This window comes from Dermacentor silvarum, chromosome 10, assembly GCF_013339745.2.
Source record: "Dermacentor silvarum isolate Dsil-2018 chromosome 10, BIME_Dsil_1.4, whole genome shotgun sequence".
NCBI lineage: Eukaryota > Metazoa > Arthropoda > Arachnida > Ixodida > Ixodidae > Dermacentor > Dermacentor silvarum.
In genome coordinates, this window is record NC_051163.1 from 101,125,613 (window position 1) to 101,131,783 (window position 6,171).

A 6,171-nucleotide genomic window follows, 5' to 3' on the forward strand; every position below is an offset into this window, starting at 1 on the left:
GATGGGACACTGCGGTTCTGGTTTCACACTCATGAGGCCGAGCCGACCCATGAAGCCTCTCTTTGAATCGACATTTTCAAAGAGAGGCTTTGCAACCTATTTGGCAACCCGTCAGGCCGCCAACAGGCTGCGCGAAAAGAGCTTGCCACCCATCTCCAGTCGTCTCCTAGATACAGGAAGTGCTCGCGCTTTCCCAGAAAGTCAACGAGCACATGACCGAGGCTGACAAGGTGGGCCATATCCTAAAAGGAATCACAGACGATGCATTTAATTTGCTCGTCTATAACGACGTTTCTACTGTAGATGCCATCGTCAAAGAATGCCACCACTTCGAGGTAGCCAAAGTCGTCCCAGTTTTTCGGCTCCCAAACACACCTGCCATGTCTTCTTGCTCCACTCTTACCACCACACGGCCATTTCAAGAGAACGTCACACGTATCGTTCGCCGAGAGATTGAAGCGGCGAGTCCGGCCCCACTTTACCCACGACCCCTTGACGGTACCTTTGACCAAGTGGCCCCCACTATTTCCGTTATTCAAGCAATCGCACGGCAAGAAATTGCAAACCTTGGCATCCCTACCACCTGCTCGATCTCCCGACCTGATTCGGCACCCATTCCCATGGCCACAACCTGCAATGACCAGTATTTTGCTCTCAGACCACGCAATCCTGCTGAATGGCGAACACCAGACGACAAACCGATATGCTTCCTCTACCACCGAGCTTGTCATGTATCCTGCCACTGCCCCACCTCCTGGATGCTGCCATACTGGAGCTCATTCCCTGCTCCTTGCCCATACACCGACGCTCGCCGTTATTCACCTTGCCGTCTGTACCCTACTTCTGATGCCCCTGAGATCCACTCCTCTGTGCGATCGCCGTCGTCTCAACGCCGTCGGCCTTAGACTACAAGAATATCTCTTAAAAGCCCCTTTTGGGGTATTACATAAGGGGGGGGGGGGGCAAAAACAAATACAGAGCAGTCATGATATCGAAAATTCTATGAACGCTAAATATCAAATATATATATATATATTTGATATTTAGCATTCATACAATAAATGGAAGAGATTGTGAGAAAGAGAAGGACGCTTGAAACCCTGAAGTGTTTTATTATTTTTACAGCGAAGCTGTTAAGGACTCACCTTTCGATTGTTACGTCCGGCAATAGAAAAAAACTCATTGGCCGTATGCTGCATGTGCAAGTCACGTCCGGCAATAGAAAAAAACTCATTGGCCATATGCTGCATGTGCAAGTGAAAGCGTTCAAGGGCGAGGGACGCTCGCTTTCACAGGGAGCGAACGCACGTCGGAGAGCAAATGCGACTTCCCAGTGGAAGGGGAGTGGTGGGCGAGAAAGGCATCGAGGCACCCTAGACTGTGCGTGTACGTGCCCGCTCTCCTACTGCGGCACATGCGCGCGGCCCTGCCTACAAAGCCTAACGTATAGTGCGGAATATAGGTCGAAGAGTTTTTCAAAAAATATTACTAAAAAGTCACCCCTTGACTTACCATATACACTCGACTAAGGGCCGCGCTCGTGTAACGACCGCTCCCCCCAACTTGGCAGTCCAAATTTTGAAAAAAAATATATATATATATATCTCTCGTGGATATATATATATATATAAACCACTGGATGCATCTATTATTAGGCCGTTTAAGGCAGAATTCAGACGCCAGTACTCTGAGTGGATGGAAGCGGGCCCCCACGAGAAAACGCCGTACGGACTAAGGAGGGCATTACATCAGCTGGTCTGCTCTTGAATTTTAAATGCGTGGCAGGCCGTGTCCACAGACATTGTTGTAAAGAGTTTTAAGGTCACCGAGATTTTCAATGCCATGGACGGCACTGAGGACGATTGGATACATGAACGTGCGGATGACCCGAGCAGCGGCGACGAGCCGAGCCCTAGCAGCGATACCGATGAAGACATCTGGCGAGGATGTCCGTAGCTAGACGCCACATATCCCATCGTTAGGTATATATGGCACTATTAAATAGGTTTTTCCATACATGGATCAAAAATTGAACAAAAATTTCACACTTCCGTGGAAGGGCCGCACCGCATGAAAATCGCAGAAAAAATGTGTGGCCCTTACACAAGTGTATACGGTATATACCGGTCCTTGGCACAATGTCAATTGTCGCCTGGCAACATGTGGGAGCCGCGGACCTTTTGGCATCCGCATCATTATCGCCTCCATCTTGACCGATGCCCATGCCCGACGCTGTTCGATCGATGCCATCTTCTCTTTTTATGCAGCTATCGTTCTTGGAATTGATTTCGTGCCACTTGCAGAATGAGTACTCGTACTCGACGTCAGTTCGCCGCGGCGTTTAAGATGAAAGTGATTGAATACGCGGAAGTCAACGGGAACATGTATGCGCAGCGGCACTTCAGCTTTTCCGAAAAATGCGTCTGATGTTAGCGGTCGCAAAAAGGCAAGTTGTCTGCGTGCAACGCTCGGTAGACTTCCTTTTGCGGGCACCGCGCGGTGCACCCTGAACTTGGAATATAAGGTGGCGGATTTCATCCACACTCATTATGCCAGATCATCGCCGGTAACATCGGAACTGATCCGCATCAAATCGATCGAGCTTGCCCTTGAATCAGGCCTAACACGAGAGCAGTTCAAGGGCTCCATCTACTGGGTTCGCCGCTTCATGCGACGCAAAGGGTTCGCACTTCGCCGGCACACATCTATCTGTCAGAAGCTGCCGGAGGCATACGAGGAGAAGCTGGTCGAATTCCAGTGCTATGTCATCTGTCTCTGGCGGCAGCATGGACAGATAGGCAACGCCAATAAAACGCCAGTGTGGTTCGACATGCCGCTGTCCACCACAGTGTGTGAACGTGGCGCGAAGGAAGTGAAACTGCGTTCGATGGAGAACAAGCATTTGCGCTTCACAGTGATGCTTGCCTGCACTGCTGACAGAAAGCTGTCCCCATTTATAATCTTCAAGAGGAAGATGTTGCCGGAAGAGGCATTCCCGAGCGACGTCGTTCGTGTGAACGAAAAAGGATATATGGACGAGGCCCTCATGGCCAACTGGATACAGACAGTCTGGAATCGGCGGCCCGGCGCACTTCTGCGGTGTCGGTGCATGTTCATTTTGGATGCGTTTCCCGGGCACTTGACCGCAGGTGTGAAGCAGGCACTCCACGACGGGAAGACGGAGCTCGCCATCATTACGGGAGGCATGACCTCAACGCTTCAGCCACTCGACATCGTGCTCAACAAGCCCTTTAAGGACCGGGTTCGTGAACTGTATAATCAGTGGATGGCTGGCAACAACCCAAAGACCCCAACCGGCTGCATGCGCAGGCCGCCCCTTGCCACTGTGGCCACATGGGTGTCGCAGGCTTGGCGCTCGCAGCCCGATGATATGGTGGTGCGGCCATTCAAGAAATGCTGCATCAGCAACTCTTTGGACGGCACCGAGGACGACATGTGGGACGCAGCTTGTGAAAGCAGCCATCTTCGGACGAGAGTGCAGACAACTCGAACGAATGAGTAGTGGCGGTACACGTTGACGGTACCATGAATAAAACGGAAGTTTTGTGCCTAATAATCTTTATGTCAACTTTTTTGCTTCAAGGTAAGGGGGTTCGACCTATATTCCGCATTGTACGGTACATGCAACGCTGTTTTAAAACAGCGTTGCATGTAGGCTCTCTAGCCCTGCTGGCCTCTGCCGCCGACTCTCTGAGCCCTCGCCCGCCTCTCCCCAAATAATGTCGACAACTGCGTTTAGCCGTTCGTCATGTAGCCAGCGCTTTGACAGCGGTTGTGTGCGGTTATACAAACCACGTGCACAACTGTTGTCGACGGCGTTTTGCCCGCGTCACGCGCGCGGCGTTGGTGACGTGTTTATGAAGAACGTGCCAACCTTTACCGTACAACATATATGGTGCTGTACCGTAGCGACCATAAGGCCTTGGTCCCTGTGTTCACTAAACAAACGAAAACCACCGGATCATATTTATTTCTCATTCTTTAATAGTTTGAATAACCAATTACACCATCACATCTCAATAGTAATAATTGGAAATACATAATTCCCACCATAGTACAGCTTCGCTGGTCTTCACTCTCCACCCAAGTGGAAGGGCGACTTTTTTTTTAAATTTCCTAACTAAAAGTGCCTGGTTTTTTTATTGCTGGTGTCGAATCATATTGTACTAAAAAGGAACTACTTGATGTTGAAAAAACATTTACACCCCATACTAAGTCATTAAGAGGAACCAGTTACAGGGCATCACTTCTCCAAAAATACGTGTGAGCAACTTGTTCTTGGACCAATACCACTGCTGCTGGGGCTTGTGAACTATTCCCTGCAATAGCAGGAGTGCAAGGAACATGCACATCTCTTCCTTCGTCACTTGTACCCATTTTTTGAAGCGGGAGTGTTCACTGGGACTAGAGCATTTGAGCTTTTCAGCCGTTTTGAGACTTTTTTCATTGACCACTGGAGTAATCACTTCGTCGAGAAACTGCTGCATGTACTCCAGACGGTCATCTGGCAATATCAAATTGAAATTCTTGCCTGGAATGGCCAAAAATGGAAACCGAGGAGGCTTTGAATCAGGATTGTCGACATCAAGCTGGACCCACTGAAGAGCATTTGCAATGTTCGCTTCATAGATGTTATCATCACAAGAAGAACTGCTCAATTCGGCGTCATTGCTGTCTACTTCACTTCTGGACACAATGGACACAAGATAAACATCAGTGTCCGAATCATCTTCATTACAAGATGACAAAGATGAAACGCTTCTTTTTCAGGTTGACGGACCAGCTATGCATGTGTTGCTGCCACCAGACGCCACGTATTCAAAAAAAAAAAAGGCGCTCCTGTCGAAAGAGAAACCGCAATCGTCAAGTAAGTGCTTCCATCTGGTGGGCAACACGCAATCTAACCCGCAGACGAGCGTTTCTCAGCCTGAACAGTCAAGAGGAGAGCCTATTCTGGTCGGACGAGAAAACAGTTGGAGGACGCTTTGGCTAGGACGAGTCGTGCTCGTCCGAAACACCCAAGGGGTTAAAGAGCAAGGGTTCGGGAATTGCAGACAAGCAAGCACTGTGCATAGATCATGCACTGACTATTGTGACTTCAAAACATTACACCTACGCACACTGTAAAGACAGCTGAAAATCTAAATTAAAGCCTGCACATCCTTTTTCTTAGAGCAGCTAATCTCTTTGCTTACTTGGACAGTGTCGCAGGTCTCACCTACCATGCTACAGATCATCAGAGATCTGGGTGCATTCGCTAGGGTTTCTCATGAAATGCAAAGCACACGAAAGAAAAAGAATTCACCGATTACACTACTCCCCAACGCAAAATTTGAGTGCCGCTCTATACGTGTTTTCATTTCGCGATAATTGGCTGGCGCGGACAATGTCTCGTGCCGCACATTGCAAACGGAGCCAAGTGTGGCACGACTGCCTCGCTAATTGGGAGATTGCAAGAGGCAGCATGTGGGTAACGCGTGGGCGCAATTCACAGCAGCCGCTGGAGATAGACCTCCTCTCATGCAGCGATTTTGCTTCTTTATATGGTATCGGTGGAGGCGCTTGCCGCATGCAATCAGTAAACAGACGGTGTGCTACTCTGGCACATCTCGTAGCGGTCGTCGCCACAGAGGCTGTCTTGCAAGGAACTAGGCTTTTTTTTCTCACGCTTTCGCCATACCATACTTCTCTGCCTCATGCTTCCGCTGCACCCTTCTCCTCGCGCTCTCTGTGCTATCGCCGTCTTTTATTACCCCGCTGCAGCCCGCGTACGCTCTTTCATTTATTGCTACGTTCGTTTGCTTGGTTAGGCCGAGGGATGCCACTGACACTCGCAGGAACGGCCACCTAGGAGCTGCACTCTAAAATAAAGCAGGGCTTGTGACGTAATTGTGAAGCGGGCTGTCTGGTCTGACGTGGAAGAAGAAGGGACAAATTATTATCGTGGGTGCTGGTCAAGGCAGAGAGCTTTTGCTACAGAGAGGGTAGCTCGCTTCCTTGAACCATCCCCTTGCAACACTTCACTTGTTTCCAACTCTGCTATTATTAAATGTTTTTGAAAAATTTTTTCAGCAGAATGCAACCAAGATAAAGCAGTCACACAGCTTGGACAAGCGTCTGCAGCGACTGACCATTTAGACAACCACTGGA